The sequence below is a fragment of the Rhea pennata genome, chromosome 2 (assembly GCF_028389875.1).
Source record: "Rhea pennata isolate bPtePen1 chromosome 2, bPtePen1.pri, whole genome shotgun sequence".
NCBI classification, from domain to species: Eukaryota; Metazoa; Chordata; class Aves; order Rheiformes; family Rheidae; genus Rhea; species Rhea pennata.
Genome location: NC_084664.1, coordinates 32,441,211 through 32,461,055, shown reverse-complemented (window position 1 = coordinate 32,461,055; position 19,845 = coordinate 32,441,211). Strand labels below are relative to the sequence as shown.

General features: G+C 38.1%; 1 long non-coding RNA gene across 1 annotated transcript; it reads right to left on the bottom strand.

The window, feature by feature from the left end:
- Nucleotides 1-1,773: 1,773 nt before the first annotated feature.
- Nucleotides 1,774-16,916, bottom strand: LOC134136905 (uncharacterized). The gene is made up of 4 exons (XR_009957575.1): nt 16,826-16,916; nt 7,595-8,165; nt 4,357-4,587; nt 1,774-2,202 (listed from the first exon to the last, which is right to left on the bottom strand). It is a non-coding gene; the product is annotated as an uncharacterized LOC134136905 (long non-coding RNA).
- Between the last annotated feature and the right edge of the window lie 2,929 nt (nt 16,917-19,845).

Here is a 19,845-nt window from a genome sequence, read left to right as displayed (position 1 = left end):
TGCCCATATGAAACATCTTGTCAGACAAGTTCAAAGTAGAAACAAAGGTAACTTTGCACAGTCCATACTGTTGCCTTTCACCCTAGGAAGGAGTGTGGTTTAAGGATAAGCAAAGGAGAGCTTTGTGTCCAAATATTGATCTACACTTCCTCACATCTGTGTGCTAAACTATGAATGATAGACACATAAATTTTGCATGCAGAGTGACAGAATTACAACTGTTTTCTAAGGTTTGCTGCCTAGAATATTACCATAAAAAGAGATTTTCAATACCTAGAAACTTTTACCTTTAGAAAATGTAAAATCTCTGATACTGATGATTGATCAGTGTATTCTTATCTATAGATAATAGAACTTCTTTCATAGGGGCTGGGGTTTACCTTTTACTCTTGAAGCCCGGTAATTGTTGGTGTATCACATCAGAGAGCATACAGTGCAGTAAAACCTCCTATATATTTTTAAATAATCAGTCTATATGTCGCGTATTGTGGGTTCATTGATTTACAACTTAATTCCTCATAAACACAAAATAGTTCTTAATTAATATAGTATTTTGAGGGAAAATCACAAGGAAATTCTGCATTCTGAAGGCACCAGCAAGAAACCATGACCAAGGATTGGTGAACTACAGAATCTAGTTAGATGAATGTCTTTAGTCATCCTAGGATTTTTAAAGACATCCTTCTTCTTCTCTGTTGTCTTCCCCAAAGACTGGAGAAGACAGCAGAGAAGGAGAAGGATGTCTTTAATGACTTCTACTCGGTATTTTTGAAAATTCTGAAATCATATTTTCATCTTCATGTAGGTATTATGAAAACTTTCCTGCTTGGAACTGAGTTTGTCAAATGGTGTCATCTTTAGGTCCCAAGTCAACACTAACCTGTGTTCCTGGAAAGCAAAATAGGAAACCCGGTTTACTTTGCTAATGTTTCAGTTTAGTAACTATCATTAGAGGGATGTTAAGAATATACTTAGTGTAAGCACTATTAGCTTGAATAAATCAAACTGTCTCTGCAACAGTCTCAGTGTAAATAGTGGGCTAGACTAGATCTGCTTTTTGTGGAGACGACAGAGTAAGATGTGTTTTGGGAAAATACTGGACTTTTGCTCACCATCAAGGGGAGGAGTGCTCACAGACATGATGCTTAGACACAGGACTTCTGCCTACCTTCTACTCCAGCTTCATAAAAAGTAATTAGGAATCAGAGAGAGGATTAAGATGAGGGAGTGGAGCAGCATGATGTAGGAGCAAGAAGGAATGAAGCTTTAAGAAAGGGGCTTTTTTGGTGACAAAATGCTTTTTTCTAGGGTCTTGATTGAATCTTGAATTCCTACGTGTGAATTCGTAAGGCAAATGAAACCTGCTATGAACTCTGTTGGAAAAATTTAAACTTCCCTAACACAAATCTTCCTGCTGCTGTCAGCTGCTCTGTTAACTCCTAATTAGTGAGGTCTACAGAGGCTCTATATCTTCTATCCCTGTTCTTAACCATGTGGGTGATAATATGACACCAACTTTTTTTTTCCAGTCCACATTTTAAGAGTTCTAAGAAACAATATATATACAAGCAACATAATATTATTGTAGTTACGAACATTACAAAATTCAGGTGGTGCCAGAATTGAGCTAACAGACATTTATGATAATATCTATAAATTCAAAGATTTCCTATGATGGGGAAAGGGAGGAAAAGGTGCTTTGATACTGCTGGATGGTTTTGTTTCCTTGTTTTCAGAATCAAATGTATTGGTATTTCTTGTCCGCTTGTTTTGTATTTTGAAATAAATCCACTATTAGAAAACTGCAAATAGCTCCAAAAGTTGAGATCAAAACAAACAAATCAGCTTCTGAAACCTTGCTTTATACACATTTGAGAAGCACGTTCAACATTTGTTAACCACAGAATTTCCTATGCAACATGAACAGAAAGCCTGAATCCCATCCACATCTCTAATTATAAAAGGCTTGCTTACATTTATCTACTATTTTATCAGAGAAATTTATTCTACAAACAGCGTGGATTCATCAAGCACTGAATCAGGATTTGGTAGCAAAGGAAACAGTTGCCGCTTGCTACAGAGGCTGAAAGATGTGCTGAACAAGTCAGGGACTGCAGAAGATGGGGAGATGACCGTGCATGTGTGGCAGCTCGACGATGCCCTGATGATCTGGGCTCTCTTCTCATCTCTGTCACGGGCTTCCTGTGGGGGACGCTACATGACTTTCTGAAAACAAGCTTCTCAAAGGCAATCAACAATTATGTGCTATTTGCTTTCTGGGTGTCTGGTTGCAGAGGCTGTGGAGGACCAGTTTACACAAGTACTGAGCACTCACAGTTGTAGCTAAGCTGAATAGGGAGCTGTGATTTGGAAAGCAGCAGAACACTCACTGTGATACAGTATTTTTAAAATCACGCCTGGGTGGTGTGAAATTGCTCTGCTAGCCCTAACAGATTCTTGATGCCTGTACCTCTGTTCCTTCTGAATGAGCATATGGATGAAGATTTCCCCCTAACTTTCACAGGTATTATGAAAATGGTTGTACCATTGAAATGCTATACAAATGAATGTCAGAGGGAAATGTGAGAGAAAATCAACATAGATTCCTTCTTCAGAAGAGGACTAAGTTTGCACTGAAAAATATGACATGAAAATATGACCCTGAATAACACAGATGAAATAAAACATTCACTAGATGCATACTACAAGTTTTCCCAACGAAACAAGGACCCTATGAAAATACCATGTGATCACCTTGTCTAAGACAGTACTGCAGTGTATGCATTTAGGGGGAATGAATTAATATTACTCAGCAATAAGTTGTGAATTTTGAATAATTCACTATGAAATTTCAGTGTGCTTTAATGCTAAGGGTTTGTCTAAGTAATGTGTATGTGATATGTTAGATAGGATGTTTCAGTAAAAATTATTTTTTGGTTAGTATAAAACTATATTTCTTAGGAGCTGAATCTGAGTAAAGGTTTTTTTGTGTGTGTGTTGTAATTTTCCCCTTTTCACTGCTAGTGAGTTTGCTTTTATACTCCAGCCTTATCATCAAACTATGAGGGCATTTAAGGACTGTTGAAGGCAATGTCCAACTGCAGGGTTCTTATTCCACAATCCTAGTAAAACTAGGAGTAATCCATGTATAATTTTACTTGAGGTCTCCTAAACTGTGCAGGTCTGTTATCTTGAGACTTACCTGGCAGAAAATCAAGTCCTTCCAGAACTTCTGGTTTTGATACCATATTTATTATGGCTAGCTACCACTGGGAGATTTTAAAAAATGAGACTGTCATTGCAGAATCAGCAGAGGGGCTGGCTTATTCCAAAACTCTTTGATATGTTAGGAATTGGGGCTGGATTAAAAGCTCCAATGGGAGAAGTGTAAGTAGATTGGCTGTATACAGTGCTCCCAAATTTCTCTCTTCCTGTTCTTGGATTTCTTGGTGAGATGCCCTGGCTACTCTTACCAGAAACACATCCATATGATGGCCAGAATTTTCAAAAGTGATTAAAGATTCTGAATATCATCAGGTGCTGAGTGTTCAATATGAAATGCCATTAAAGTTACCTAATATTCAGAAAGTGCTCAACAAGTCTCTTATGAAAACCTGTTCCTTATGAGCCAAGCACATAAAATTGTTGATCACTTCTGAAGATACAGATTAGTCTCCTTCCTCTCTTGCGAAAAACATAAGGTTGGGTCAAACTGCTATTGCTTCTACTGCTTACTAGCATGAACATCAGATCTTGGCAGGTTTTCTCTTCCCTTCAATGTCTTCCACCACTGATGCATGAGAGTGAGTAAATAACCTCTAGCCTCCTCTGGAGCACAGCCATGGTTTAAACTGTTCAGTGCCAACTGGAGGCTCAGCGCTACCTCCAAATGCAGTCCCCTTTCTCAGCCCAGTGCTTCCTCCTGGCCTCCGTGGTTTCCTCTTTGCAAAAAGCAACTTTCCATATTTCATTGGTTAGTTGCTTCAGAATTGGTATGCAATATCATTTGAGGTACCAGCTTCCCCGGCCCTCAGTTTTCTTGTGGGTGGTTTAATTTTATAACCTTAAAGGTAAATGACAAATTTCTGGTACTCTAAAAATAAAGTGGAATATTTTCATAGGAAGATCTGGACATAATCTACGTGAATTTATCATTCTGCCCTCTCCAACTCCCCACAGTGATAGACAGACTCAGTTCAATATCTATCCCAGACATACTGACATCTCCTAGCTTCTGGCAGTCACTGTTATCCATCACACTGATATGCTACACAAGAAAGCTATTCTGGATTTTTTGGTGAGGAAATAAAAAAGTTATTGGCATGGGTGGTTTGGAAGACAAAACAGCTTTCTTACCCAGTGAGACATTATCATGTTCCAGAAGCATCTGAAGGGAGTCAAACCTAGTCCACACATATGTTCAATTTCACATGCTGTGTTGAGGCCAAAATTCAGGGCCAGCTGCTCCTAAGTCTTTGGCACTTGCTCTTCTGTAGCTGCATTCAGCATTGCCTGTGTGTATGTGTTTGCATGGTTGCAGCCTCAGTTTCAGAGCCACATATGTGGTTCTTTGCCTTTCAGTATCCTCTTAAAAAAAAAAAAAAAAAAAAAAAAAAGAAAGAAAGAAAGAAGGTATCACTTGGAGTTAACTCTAGAAAAGTGGTTTCTGTCTCTTGGCTTATTAAAATGCTAGTAGTATCTGAAAATATAATGTGACAACAACTGCTTGACTTTTGGGTCTATGCGGGATAGACTTCAATATTGTTTTAAAACTTAGATGATGTAGGAAATGAAGCCTCAAAACCCATATATTCTCATTGGATGTAAACTGGTGCTTTTTTGTCACACATGAGGACAGACATTAAAAACAACTTTATAAAGTATTTATGAGGTTTTGATTTACCACAATTGTTTTCTCTGGCTTTTAGAGTTTCTGAATAGTATCTTAATGCAAGATCATATTTTCTGACAACAGAACACCAGATACACTGTAATGATTTGGCGTTCAGCCTTTTGGAATGAAGGCCAAAACTGGCTAAATAAATCATTCTCAATAGCAAAGAGCAATGATTGCATTGTAAACTCTGGATAAATCTGAGATATTACAGAAAGCAACTGTTTTGCAATAAATTGACTTGAAAAAAAATCTGTGGAAAAAATTTCCCATACTGGAAAGATGCCAACATGGCATTATGCTACTAGAGCCTTCTATACTGTTGCAACTGAACGTTTAATAATGTGACAGAAAGCTTTTTCTTGATTATTATGTTCAAGTTTGGGTGTGAATCCCAGAAGGGAGTTGTGCTTAATAGAAATGTTAACTTTATTAATAACATATAAAACATATGAGGATCCCTGTTAGGAAATTCTACACACGGTTAAGAAGGTAGTCTGTGAAATAGCTTGGGCTCGTGTGATGCAGGATTTCTATCATGAGAGACAAAGCTTCCAGTTGTCTTGCATTCAGCAAGAGACAATGGAATAAAATATTAGCAGATAAACATTTAGTAGCAGTAGTGTATTAGCGTAGTTCTTAGAGGCTGTGCAAGAGATCAGGCGTGTTGCGTTAAACACTTTATAAGTATGTAAATAGACATAGCCCTCACCCAGAAGAGCTTATAATTTAAAATACAGATGTTAGGCAAAAGGGTGGGAAGGGAAACAGACATATAAGAGCAGTGACTTATACAAGGCCACAAAGCTGTCAGTGGCAGGAGCACGGCGAGGAGCAGTCCCAGATGCGGAGCTGAGTCCCCTGGCCCTGACGGCTCCCTTTGAGGAGCCTCATGCGGCGAGGTGTGACTTCTGAATCCACGGGGGCTTCGCTCTGTTTGTTTTCCCTTCACACATTCGCACGTGGAAAGCCGGTTTGTATGGAAACGCACGGCGGTACACTGATACAACTGTACGGGTCCCTCTAGCAGCTCCATCTCTGTGCTGAGCAGGAGGGACATCGGGCCCCACGGTGGTACTCGGGTCAGGGCTCAGAGGTGGAGGGCCAGGTGCCCTCTGTGACCCTCCGCTCTGTCTCTTCTTGAGAAACTTCCCCAGCTTTTGCTTTGTAAAAGGCCAGAACCAGCTGAACAAATGCATGGCTATTTGGTGTAGCATTTCCATGCAGTTCAGGTTAATAGTTCAGTTACAGTGGAAAGCCTAAATCCGTGTCCTCTAGCAAATATAACCTCTACCTCAAAAGAAATCACTCCTTAAAAAAAAAAAAAGAAAGAAAAGAAAAAAATCCTATCATATTCTAGCTAAAACACTGTCCAGACAAAGAGTGTCAGCCAAAAAAATCAGGATGCAGCAGGCCACGCTCTACTGAGGTGCAGCGAAAGCGTTTGCCTGCTTGCGAAGCACCACGAGGGCAGCTTTTAACTCCTCGGGTTTGGTAAGAGTCTTTTCGTTACCGTTTCGCCGCCGTTGGCAGCGGCCGGCGGCGGGCGGCGGGCGGCGGCGACGGGCCGCGCCGTCGGCGGAGGGCAGCGCGCCGAGCCGGCCCGCGGCGGCGCCCGACGGGGCAGCTCTCCGGGCCGCGGCGGCGGCAGCCGCGGCGGGCTGCGGCCGGGAAGAGCCGGAGCGGCCGAAGGCGCGCGGGACACGAGTCTTGGGCTAGATCCAGAGCTAAAATCTGAGCGTTTTGGCAGCTGAAAGGCATATAGCGCTCGCCTTCGGCTGTGACCGGTCTGGCATGCTACCAGGGAGCGTGTCAGGGCACGACTGGTACCGGGGTGCGCCGGGGGCTGTGTAGAAGACCTTATGACTGCAACTGTAATGTGGCCACTTCCCGAGTCACCACCTTAGCTTTCCAGCCTAACAACCCAGGTGAAGTGCAGTGATGTCCCAGCATGACACACTTAGCACATCAGATTGTTTAATTACTGTGCTCCCTTCCGCACATGCCGAATCCTAACTTCACCTGCTCATGTGGCACCCACATGTGCTGCCCTTAACACCAGCGTGTTAAGGCTTGGGATCACTGCCAGTCTGCTACCTTCCCCTGCCTTCCTTCATGCTCTTCTTCTGGACTGGGGCTTCTGCGTGCCACTCTAGGATATCTAAATATAAGTGCAGTAACAAAATATTGTGCAACTTGTGTAATACTCAGCTGAATATTTTTTGAAAGTGAAAAGTGCCTTTAAAAAAAAATGAGCTAGAAAGAATCCTTGTGCAATAGCTAAACACTTGCCAGAGAAAGTAATTACAGTTTTTGAAATCTCTTTTAAAAGCTTCCCTTCATTCAAAGATATATTTTCTTTCATATTTAAGGACACAAAGATGTTTAATTAAATGTTATCATGATGGCTGTTCAATGTATGTAAAGTAGTGCTCTCTAAACACAGCAGCATAGGTTTTTTCTCACAACTGTCAGAAAAGAAAACACATTATTCTGAAGAGTACCTGCTTCAAGAGATCTTCAATGAAATGTTTAAAGAAGATACCTCTCTTACTCATATCATAGCATCTTTTAAAATTATTGGGTGTTTAACTGTATTTTCAGTGTAAAAAAAAAGTCTTAAGGTAGCCTCAAGAAATACGTAAAGGTAGGACGATGCAGGCAGAAAGAAAGATAGAGAAAAGCTGCCAGTAAACTTACATCCAGTAAATGAATGCAGGTGAGTAGAAAAGGAAAATCCCTGGTAGTGACACACAGATAGACTTCCAGGAATCAGGTAGTTGCAGTGTGTATAATTTGCTCCTGGTCCAAATCAAAGCACACAGAACAATAGAGAGAGAGGAATCAGTAATATGCCTTTGGTTCCTGTTAAGGTCCATTTCCATTGTTTGTGGACTTTACAAAGTATTTTTGTAGCAAAGGGCAGTTTCCTCCACCAGCCTTGTCCTCTGGCAGTTTGGCAGCATGGCTAAGCAGAGAGAGCAGCATTGTTCACTTTCCTGTGGCAAAGGTGGGATTCGGCCTCTCTGTGTTTGATGCTGTGGCTCCAGGTCCGTGCTGTAACTCAGAAATCCAAGGTAAGGGGGCCAGAGCGAAAATTAGCTTCTTTCCTAGCAGTTGTTAATAGAGTTTGTGCTCAAGACTCCACCTGAGCAAGGGCAAAGCAAGTTAGTAAACCGAGAGCGGTGTTGGGAATCTGGCTTCTTTTCCTGTCTCCCCTGCTGCTCTCTTGCTGAACAACCATTTCACCTTCGTGCCTCAGTTTGTTCATCTGTAAATCGGATGCAATAACAAAGCCATCAGCAAAGCGCTTTGAGTTCCGGAGAGAAAAAGTGATATATAATATAGCTAGGCATTATTTGTTATTATCTGGGAAGCTTAGGAAGACAGGGAGGTTTCATGTGGTCCAGTTGTCTCCTTCATCCCTCTTGCAATATTGCAATGGTGGCATCTATTTGTAATTTCTGTTTGGTTTCATCAAACAGTTCAGGATATATGTGCATTTATGTGCTTTTGAGCCAATATGGAACGCTTCTTTCTTACAATTCTCTCAATGAAGTTAAATATACATCATCTGTCAGTGAGTCATGTCAGAGCAGAGGAGGCTAGCAGTTAAATTGGCCAGGAATGCTGTGGAGAAGTTAGAGGTAGGGGGTAAGTGAGGAATCCTAGAGTCACTGTTTGAGAGTTGTTTAAAAGCATTCCTTATCCTAATTGCGCAACATTATGCAGATACTTATTTTAGAAAGCAGATCTTAAACTTAGTATGTTGCCCCTTTTTTCATATTAATAATGTGCAATTGTATTCTTATTCAACATTTTCAAGTAATAGCCATGTCAAGAAACATCCCAAACCCATTCAGCCACTAATTATGCTGACTAGTTATTTCTAACCTGATAGTAAGCAGTGAACTGGTTAACAGCATTGGTACTTAATTGTGTATGTTTATGGTTCAAAGCTGACACTCCGCTAAGATGAATGGGGGAAGTTAACTTCTCTTGATGCTATTGTTTTAGCTGGTAAGGATGAGGACTCAACAAGATGAAAGTATGTTGGTTTACATTGTCAAGGCTATCTTCACAACCAGAAGCTAGAAACTTCCTTTATTATGAGAAAACAAACACATAAATTCTGGGAAATAGAATAAAACCCTCCACTAATCTGCATGAAAGCCTTAAATCATTCGGATTCATAAATTTGCTACTTATGGTAATATTTTTTTTTTCTGGATTCAGAATAAGTGTTTGCCATGTGGTCAGAGAGCATCATTGCTTGCATCCACTGATGGGGCTAAGAAATCACAGTGATAAAAACGGATAGAGCAGGCATCTGTTTTATTTGAAATGTAGCTTTGGGGAAATGGCAAAGCAGCATAAAAATGCTAATAGAATGCTATCCTGTTCTGTTGAAATCAATTCAAAAAAAGAAATGAGATTCTGTTCTTGGCTCCTTCTGTCCTGTTAAACAATACAGGATAACTTATTTGATCTAACTTTACATCAGCTTCCCAGCTGAGAAACAAGAATGAGCATGTTATGCACACTTCCTTAAAAAGTTGAGAAATACAAATGAAAAATTATTATGTAATCCCTAAGCACTAAATTCTCTGACCTTTATTCATATTGAAATAATGAGCACTATTTACAGAGTAAGTTACCATTCACTATGAGTAAAGATGACAGAATCCAGGATGGTTTTGGCTTGGCCCAAAGATTACTTCTGAATTGCTGTTTTTGTTAGATTTTACAGCTCCATTTTCATAGGATTAAAGGAACGTGAAAATGAATGAAAGTGCGGGACAGCGACTGATGCTATGTGTTTGAAGATATTCACTCTTTAACTTAATCATTGAATATAACTCTGAATACCACTATCTCATCCGCAATATTACTGCTGGGATTTTCAGAAAAAATAGCATGTAATGTCAGCTCTGCACTTAAACTGTAACCAACAAGCCCTGGGGAGCTATCAAGTTATCAGTCTTTAGTACTGAAAACATAACACCGGTTTAAGTATAGCTACTCATAATGGGTCAAGTTACAGTCGGGTTACGTTTTAGTGAACTAAAATTAATAGAGTATTTTCAGCCAAACTGGCAAATTTCAGAGATGTGTCTATTTGTGACCCAGTTCCTTATTATATAAGCTCAGTTTTAACCCTGTGAAAATCTGGTAGGTGTGCACACGCGCACAAGCACTGGTGAGCGCTGCCGTTCTCAATTCATGGTCTCAGCTGGGAACTGAAATGCTGGTGCTTCAACGTTCAAAATCTGGATTGGATGCTAAAGGTTAAGGCGCTTGAATTTGGAGTCTAAGTTTCTGTACTCTGGAGATGGATGTTATATATGCTGAAGTGAGCTGAGATCTGTGGTTTTAGGTAGTAAATATGACAAAATCTTCCCTTTGAAAACTGAAATGCATATCAGACGTCTCCATAACTGTTCTCTTTTCCTAGAGAAAAAAAAATAGAGATCATGACATATAAGCTAAAGTCTGAACAAATCTCTTATGAAGTCATGGTAGAGGAAGCTTCTTTGGTGGCCTAGGTAAAATAGTTGTTGTATGTCCTATGTACACTTTAATTAAATATGTAAAGGCAAATTTCCTTGTTAGATCTGCATCTATAAATTGAGATTTTGAAGGCTGAAGGCAGCCAGTACTTCACATTTACATTCACATTTTTCTATGATTCTGTAAAGGTTATGTTTCTCTATTTTCTCTCCAGTTCTACTGGTGAATCTCCAAAAGACAGAATGGGTTTGGCTGCAAATGGCTGAGTCTTTTTCAAAGCACATGAACTATTTCTGGGCCATTAATTGGAAAAAGGGTGAATCTAATGCCAATTAAATGTTGATTTTGGATGGAATAACTTATGCTCTTCAGACTATTTAGCAGGGTTGTCACAATGTCTAGCTATATGGACTTTATAACAGATGCCTCAGCTAAATTAGAGATCCAGACAACAAACTCTAAGCTTGCTTTTTGTGACACTCTCTGAAGTCAGGGAATCCATAGATGCCTAGAGGAATTAAAGCTATTAATATAACCTTTAAAAAGTCTGTAGAAGATATTAATCCATTTTTTTCTTAATGTTTTGAGTTCCTCACATGTAAGGAAATGAAATAAGAACTCCTTGGTATTATTAGCCTCAAGCACATGCATTTAATATTTAATTTTCAAATTAAGATGTGTAGAACTGTTGAAGCAGAAGAGATACAGCTCACCTTTCCAAACTGTATCTTCCAAACTGTATTTTCCAAAATGCAAATAATGAAAATAACACTACAACCAGTTCTAAGACATTATTATTACAAAGAATACAGATCCATGTAAGTTAACAGTTTAGTTTTTGATCAGAAATATTTACATATTTTTACAGGGTATTTTCCCAGTCATCTAATAATTTTGCATTTACTTGTGTTTGTAAATGCTCTGCATATTAGATAATTGCTATTTCCATTTTACTGGTTAAAAATTGAGACACAGAGAGGCTAAGTGATTTTTTCTAGATCACAGAGGGCATCAGTCAGACCAGAGAACTGATCTCGGCTCTTTTGTGTTCAGGATTAATTTCTAAATTACTATATATCTTTCCTTAGGACAAATCAGTGCAAGCTGATGAATTAAACTGTTAAATGCTTAATTAAAAACATTACTAATTTAACTTGCTGAATAATAATAATAATAATAAAGGATATGTCTACATTTAGCCTTATTTTAATGGGCATTTTGGGGAAGGGAAGAGGAAGATTCTTATTTTTTTTCCCATCGGAAATATTTATATAGTTTTGCCAATATCTGTCTTGGCAATATTGAGTAATAATGTATATATTGGGCCTTTCAGAAAGTTAGTTTCCCAAGGTTGGGAAAGCTCTGAGCAAAATTATATGACAGGAAATGTTTAAACATGAAAATATGAAATATAATTGGGGTTTGATAAATTCTGTGTCAAAAGACATACTATTTTGCAATACTTAAAAGCCATCTTTGGTCTAAAAATATGGTATTGATTGAGAAGAAAAATGAAGGCAGCAATAAAAAAATCACAAACGTAAAAGCAAGACTAATAGCAATGAATTTAAAACTATCTCTGGGGAAATACAGACAATTGATACAGGAAGCTGAAGTTATCTTTGAAAAACTCTAGAGGATGGAGGAAAATAAGAAGTAATACTTTAAGTATATAAAGATAAAAAGCCTAGTAATGGTTTAAATCTAGTACTCAGCAAGGATAGAAGTACATGGATCCTGAACGGTAAAAGACAAACGTACTCTTAAACATCTACTTTTTACCTAGAAAAGGGGAGGAAGGTCTACTTCTACCTTGCAGCTAGTGATAGGTACTTTCTATCCCATCGGTAGCTAGAAAGGATGCTGCACAGATATCACTACATTTTTTTTTCAGTTTGGCAGGGTCAGGTGATGGACTTGATGCAAGTTAAGGTGGTTTATTTCAATGTACTGATAAGTAATTTTTGAATATGGTAATGCTGGGAAAATTGGAGCAGACTTGAAAATATTAATGCCGATATTTTTCTATTAAAAATATAAAAAGGCATAAAAAGACTGAATAAAATGTATATGTTAAAAATATGTATAGATATGAAACAGTCACTTGTGCAAATACTTCTAGTGTGATTCTGTAATAATCTGCTCTCTGTCCAATACCATTCAATGTCTTTAGCAAAGTCTGGAAAATGTGAAATTACGAATAGCAAAACTTGCAGGTGACAAAATCATTTGACAAGCTACTAATGATGATGAAAGGGGAATGAACTAATGCGGAGTGCTCATTAGGATAGATTCAATAAAACAGGGTATTTTTGCATAGCCTAACCTGAGACCAAAGTATGAAGAATGAAGATAACATTTGGTATAGGGGTACCAAATCATAGAAAGCTAGTATGTTACAAAAGACTTAATAATTCGAATGTGAGCTCCGGGAGCGATGCTATGGTTAAGAAGGCAAACACAGTCCTTTCCTATCTAAGCAAGGGAATATGGATGGAGGGAGGGATATTACCTCTGCAGATGTCGTCAGTGAGAGCGTTCCTGGAATCCTCTGCCTATTCCTAGTATTTACACTTTGAGAAGGGCATTGACAGACTGGAATGAGCTCAGAAGAAAACAAGGATGATATGAGGTCTTGGAAGTGTGTCTTATAGTGAGACACTACAGTTAAAATTAATTTTTAATTATTAATGAATGCTGTTGCTTGGTGATTATCCAACTAATAACAAGGGGTGGAACTAATGAAAGTTTAAGTTTGATGATTTTAGGCTGAATATCAAGTGATAGCAATTAATGTTTGAAACAAATTCCTACACAGCCATGTGCTGGATTTTCCATCTGTTGGAGCTTTTAAACTGAGTTGCAGTCTATCTCTGAGAAAGATGTTCAGTCTAGGGCAGAGCTTATAGCTGATGCAGAAATTACTGAGTGTTGTTCTCTAGTTTATAAAGCAGGTCAACTTAGATGATCAAAAGCTATCTCCTGGCTATAAAATTGCTCAGGAAAAAGTAACCAAGGAACACTATGTTTTTTTAAAAAAAGTGTATAAGTACATACACTCTGAAGTATCACTATTAAATAACATCATTGTTAAAAATACTGTGGGAAGAGAAAGTGGTGTTAAATGACAGAAGGAAGGATGACTCTTTCCTTTTTAACATGTAACTGACATTTAAAATGTCACGTTTCTGCTGCCGAATCTGCCTCGCACTTCCTTACTTTGTCGAGTTCAAGTTATTTAAGCTAGGTACACTTTGGTCATAAAGTGCTTTGTGATTTCTGCTGCTTGCCTAAATTAAGATTAGAGCAGGCAAGTTAAATTCATAGTGACTGTTGCAAAAAATCCTGGACTGATGTACAGTTGTTTTGGTTGTATGTACCGTGAGGCACAGAGAGCTTTTATTTAGCTATTCTGAGAAGACAGATGGGTCTGACAGAAAAGAGTATATATCACGTGTGTTTATGCTCTTCTGTCCTTCTTAAATCACGTCCTCTGCTGCCACTTCATTCTACTCTGTTGTTAAATAGGAGTATTAACGGCTATAGTATTTTGCAAGGCAAGGCTACAGGCATCAGGAGTTTGGAGGGGGGTTGTTTGTCCGTTTCCTAAGAAAAGAAATTCATGAGAAACTGTTTGCTGCTCATTTCTATGACGAGAGTGTGCTGTATAAGTACAACACGTGTATTCACTTAGGAAACACAGACCCTGTAGTACCATGTAGTAATCTGTGGGATGACCCAGAAAGTCAAGTGTAAATTGTATTTTGTGTTCTGTAGGTACAGGCCAAAAATACAAACTCTATTCTTTTGTTTCTACTATAACAGGCACACTTCTTTATAGGGATCTATCTATCTATCTATCTATCTATATTTATACACTGCTTTATTTGGAGAATATGCCATTGTTTATTATTATTATTCCAAGCCCTCTTATTAAAATAGTCTATTCTTCTATGGCTGGTTACCAAAATGACTTCTTAAAAGTCTTAGTTACGAATACTTAATGACTTGGACAAAGAGATAGTGTTAAAATGGAGTGCTTCTTCAAATAGGCAGCCACTTCACAATACTTTTATCATTTTAAGCTTTTATCATTTACAGCACTTGATCTTTTTTCTGCTTCCTCTTAGGCTTATCCTGCCAATGTTTGGTATTTTTTAAACTTTCTCCTCTATTTAGAATATTTTTTGAGCTTGGAAACTTTCCAGGAAAAAAAAAAAAAAAAAAAAAAAACAGATTTCTGTGAACTTTATCACATTATTTTATTAACACTGAAAATGTAATCATTTCAGTTCCAAATATAGGGACTATATGATTTTATTTGTTGCTTATTTTGTTCTACATCCCAGTAAATTATTCTGCACAAGCCTTGCCCCTTTCTGAACAGATCTGGCCTCATAGAGAAAGTCTTTAAGATCTCATCTATATCATTAAGAAACACTCTGAGGGCTGGAACATCTGGAAATAAACCCACTTTAGCATACTTTGCACTGTGAAAGGTTGTATATTATTTCAGTGGCCCCTGGAGCTGCTGTTTTGGTCAGTTTTGCTCAGCCTAGACCTTGAACTGATGCATCTCTTCTATCCCCTGCTCCCCCAAAATAAATTCATGAAATTCAAGGCATGTGAAGGAGGACTGTGAATAGATCATTTCTGGCTAAAGAATACTTTGCCCAGTATCGCCCGTACTCTTCCATTTCAAGGCTGCTTCCTCACAATGCAGCCATGAAGAAATTGCTTCCTTGTCTCAGTAGGAGAGTCGTGACGGCAAGTAACTTGTTCTTTACTTACTGCTATGTGGTGTATTAAAGGCATCTGTATTGAATCATTCATTTGTGTAGCAGTTTGTGCACAGCTTAGTGAATGAAGCAGTGAGCTAATGAATGAACATTCCTACTTAAAACAGACATATATATCTTTCAAGTTGTATTCCTTCATCTCGATGGCATACCTCAGCCCATTGGCTCAGTCCAAAGTAAATCCATAACATGTCATAGCTGGACAGACCTCTGATGAGATTCTTTTCAACAAGTTAGCATACTGTTAAGTCATTATTTTCAAGGTCTCTAACACAGAAGTCCCTTGTTGTACAACTTTGCTTTATTTGGCCCACTGTGTGAAGGCACGTTTGAGTGAGATTTTTAATTCCCAATTCATGAATATTATTCCAACACAAATGTAAATCTTAGTGAGCACTGGACAACTTCTGTGTATTCTAATAACATATGGAAGATAATACTGTGCCCATTCTTAATCACTTAATTGAAATAATTGCTGGAATAACTTTATATAGCAATATGTAGGGTTTTTCTGATAGATTTGTGTGGTTAGAATAAGTCATAGGGAGGGAATTTTACAGACTTGTCAATGGTGGTGAGTTTTAAAGCAATAACTTTAGTAACAAAACACTATATTCATTCCCAGATGGACAGAGTCTTGAAGAGAACCATGGCTGCCTAAGCAGAACAGTGGTACAAGCTGCTGGCGAGGCTCCTCTACCTTGTGGCTACCACGCTGGAGCGGAAACCAAGGAGAAAGTGGTGGTTGGTTTCCTGAGCCTCCTGGTTGAATCTAACCTGTCATACTTTTAAGGCAGCCAACCAACCATTGGTGTCTTTTGGAGAAAGTAATTACTTTTAACATTTTTTTTCCTATTGCTTTCTGGCCATCTCAGTTTTTTCATAAGGTGTTGTGCTTTGTAACAGCAGTGCAATATGCACGTAGGAATAAAAAAAATTAACAGTGACTCAGAAAATGAGAACTATCTGGAAAAACCACATTCCTCAGGAATACAGTATCATGGAGACTTGATTATTTCTTCTTGTGGAAGGGGCCAAGGTGTTTTATGATACCATACTGTTGTAGCTGAGATTGGCCTGTAGCCCAATCAACTAGTTGTTCCTTTCTGGTGTATTTCTGTATTGGACTTCTGTTGAAATGCCCACAAGAGATTTAGGTAACTCTCTACAAATGCTTTTGCAGGTAGTGAGTGTTAATATAATTTAAAAAATCTGTTGTTTTCCCACCCCTCTCCTACTCTTCACCTCTCTTTTTAAAAAGGGTAAATCATTCGGAGGCTGCTTTCAGCAAATACCAGTTTGTTGAATTTACAGGAAGGGCTGCAGTTCCTCTGTGTGCATGATGCTTTATAATATTTCACAGGCATCTTAAATAAAAATAGTTTAAAAATCATGCACAGAAACAAACAAGTAACTTTTCTCCTAAAATATCCTTCCATGAAAATTGTATGGAGCTAAGCAGGATAATTACAACTCTACCAGCAGGTTGTGTACTGAATTATGCTCACTATACTGTGGCTATCCTTTTTTTGAAATGAAGGCACAAGATTCTTTTCTTCTACCAGACAAGTTGAAAAAACCAGACATTTAGACTTGAGCTGCCAAAGGAAATGTCACTTACCGATGTTTAAAATGATAAATTGTATCCTTCAGATGTACCATTCTCTCTCCTTCCTCTCCTAGGAGATCCATTCTCAATTTTTTACCCTTAAAACCTAGAAGAATCATAACAAAAGCTTCTCACTTAATTCATCACTTCCACTTCCTCCATTTTGTGAGCATTTATGTTATATAAATTGTGGTGCTGATGGCACTCTGCTCTTGGCCCACATGTGAGTTTAGGATCAGCTATGCTGATCAAACAAGCAGAACTGCTTATTAAAAAAAGTTAAAAAAGGTTTCAACTGCTCTTAGAAATGTCTGTATTAAAAGGACTTTTTCCCTCTCTTCCACATATAAAGTTATTTCTGAGATGTTGTAACAAGCGTTCAATTATAAGTACTCAAAGATAAAAGGAGACCAGTGAAAATGAAAAATCTAAATCAACAAATATCTATAATCTAAAGTTAAAATGCCTGGACTATTCAAAATTATTTGTAAACCTCCATAAATGGGTATTAGAAAGCATGGCACATACGAGAACAAGTGGCTAGCTCTGAAGGCAGCGCAAACCCAGCAAACCCCAGTGCACCATATCACAGGAGGGTTCATTATATTGAGGTGCAGCACCAGTCCCACGGGATGTTATGAAAGCGAATGGACACTTTGGACATACAGAAGTCAGCTCAGTCACCAACCTTCTATTCATGATCTTGTTTACAGAAGAGGAAAGCAAAGACAAAGACACAAAACTCCCCATGACTGGAGAAATTATTTCTAAAACTGAACTCTCTGCCTGTCCCGATCTCTGTCTCTCTCTCTCTCTTTTTTTTTAAAAACTTAAGTTAAAAAAATATCCTACTTGCAACTAACTTCTCTGACCTGGTGCGTATTCTGTGTCTGCTTGAAGTGTAACAGTGTCAATAAGAAAGCAGAATGCTCCTGAAATTAGGCACTGTGCAGGGAAAAAGATCATAAATCTATACTGGATCATATCAAAGATCCATCTAAGCCACTAATCTATCTCTGAAAATGGACAGTAGAAGATAATGATTGTGGATAAATGAAGGAAAAAGAAATAAACCAAGGCAAGTACGTGTTTGTTACTTCCCCAAACTACTCGGTCTCCAGAAGTTGTGACTCAGGAACCTTTCCTCCAGAGAGAGTGTTGTCTCATGTTTAATAGTTACTGCCCATTTCCATGAGTTTAGCTGATGACTTTTTGCGTCCTCAACTTCTGTTATAAGGAATTACACACAGCATTGTTGCATTTGTATAAAGAAGTTCCTCCCTCTGTTTTGGAGCTCCTACCTACTAGCGTTTCTTTTGATTTCATTTGATGCTCTGGAGGAGAAAAACTGGAGGAGAAAAACTTTGTCTTTTTCTATGTCCTGGAAGAGAACTGGAAGAGAAAAAGTCATTCTGTATTTAGCCTTTCCACAGTGCTCATGATTTCACAGACCGCTATCATATTGCTTCTTTGTTTCCTCTTTTCCAAAAGTTCTGGTCTACTTTTTACAGCAGCTTTTCCATGCCCTTCGTCTTCCCTTGTCATCCTTGTCACAGTTCTACTTTATCTAGTAACATGGGTGGAGCTTCATGCAGTATTCAAAACATACACAACATAGATTTATACAGTGGAATAAATACGTATTTTGCTTTCTGTGTCTTTCTTAAAAATTTGTAGTACTTGCTTTGCTTTTTTTATATAATTGAGGATTTTCATTGCTCTATGTATTGAAGTGAAAGAATTTGTCTTTTAGTCATAGTAGTCTGCAAAGATCCCAGAATTTTATTTAGACAGTTATGACTTGTTTTACTGAAGTGCTTTGCACTTTTCCACATTGAAAATAATCTATCATTATATTATGTAGTTATCTGGCTTTTAAAAGCCCTTTAATTTCTTGTAATCAACACTTACTGCCCTTGAGTAACTTATAATTAGCAAATGTTGTCATCTCAGTTCTGAGCCTCTTTTCCAGAAAAAGATATTGAATGTGTTGAACAGCATCTCTGAGGGCCTCAATTAGGGACCTTCTTATATTCTGGAAATTAACTGTTTTATTCCATCCTGTGCCTTTAAACAATTAAGATGTGAAATCTTCCCCTTTTGTCCTCTTTTGGCTGTTAAGTTTTTTAATGAGTTTTAGTGAAGGATTCTGTCAAAAAAAAAAAAAAAGTAAGCTTTAATTGGTATTACATTTGCCACCTTCCTGTCCTTCTTCATGAAGAGGGTGCACTGAGCAGGGCTAATACAGGCTTAACTAACAGGATAGTGTGAAGTGAAGGGAATTGAACACATTTCTCCTCAGGAATGAATGGTAGCACTGATCCTAAGTAAAAGTATGGATCCTCCTTCAGTTCTGCAGATTATATGCTTCTTCAGGTTCTTTAAATATCCACACGAATAAAATGTTTTACATCAGTGGAATTCTGTATAGAGTATCATATTTGGCAAGAGAAAAGAAAGAAGAATTATTTTGGATCAATTGGAATCAATTGTGTTTTCCAACTTTTTTTTTGGCATTGTTTTTTAAAAATAAAATTCCTGTTGTTTGCAAAGTCTCTCTACTTTCCAGGAAGTAGACTACATCTTTTTTTTTTTTTTTTTTTTTCCTGTTCCGAGTGCACCCTGAATTTTGACTTTCTTTCTTTAGATTAAATATGATATCTCGGTTCATACGTCTGTGAGATCAAAAATGTACGGTTCGAAAGCACTGGTTAGAAAATTCATCAAAAAAAACCCAGGTGTCTGAGGAACAACTTGAAAAGTAGAGAGACAGAAGAACACAGGCAAAGGAACAATGTCAGAGAAGTGTGAAGACAAAGGGTCTGCAGGCAAGGTTCACGCTCAGTGTCATAGGGGGAATATAAACTCCACCGGTGTCAACTTTCTGTCTGTAATGCATCTCTGTCTCAATTCATGCTAAGCAGAGTGGTATGTACTTCTGACAGACTATTATTTTACAGTCTGTATGCTTTTTTGTAAATTTAGATAATATACCATTCAATTCCTTCCCTACGTTATAGACGGGAAATAAT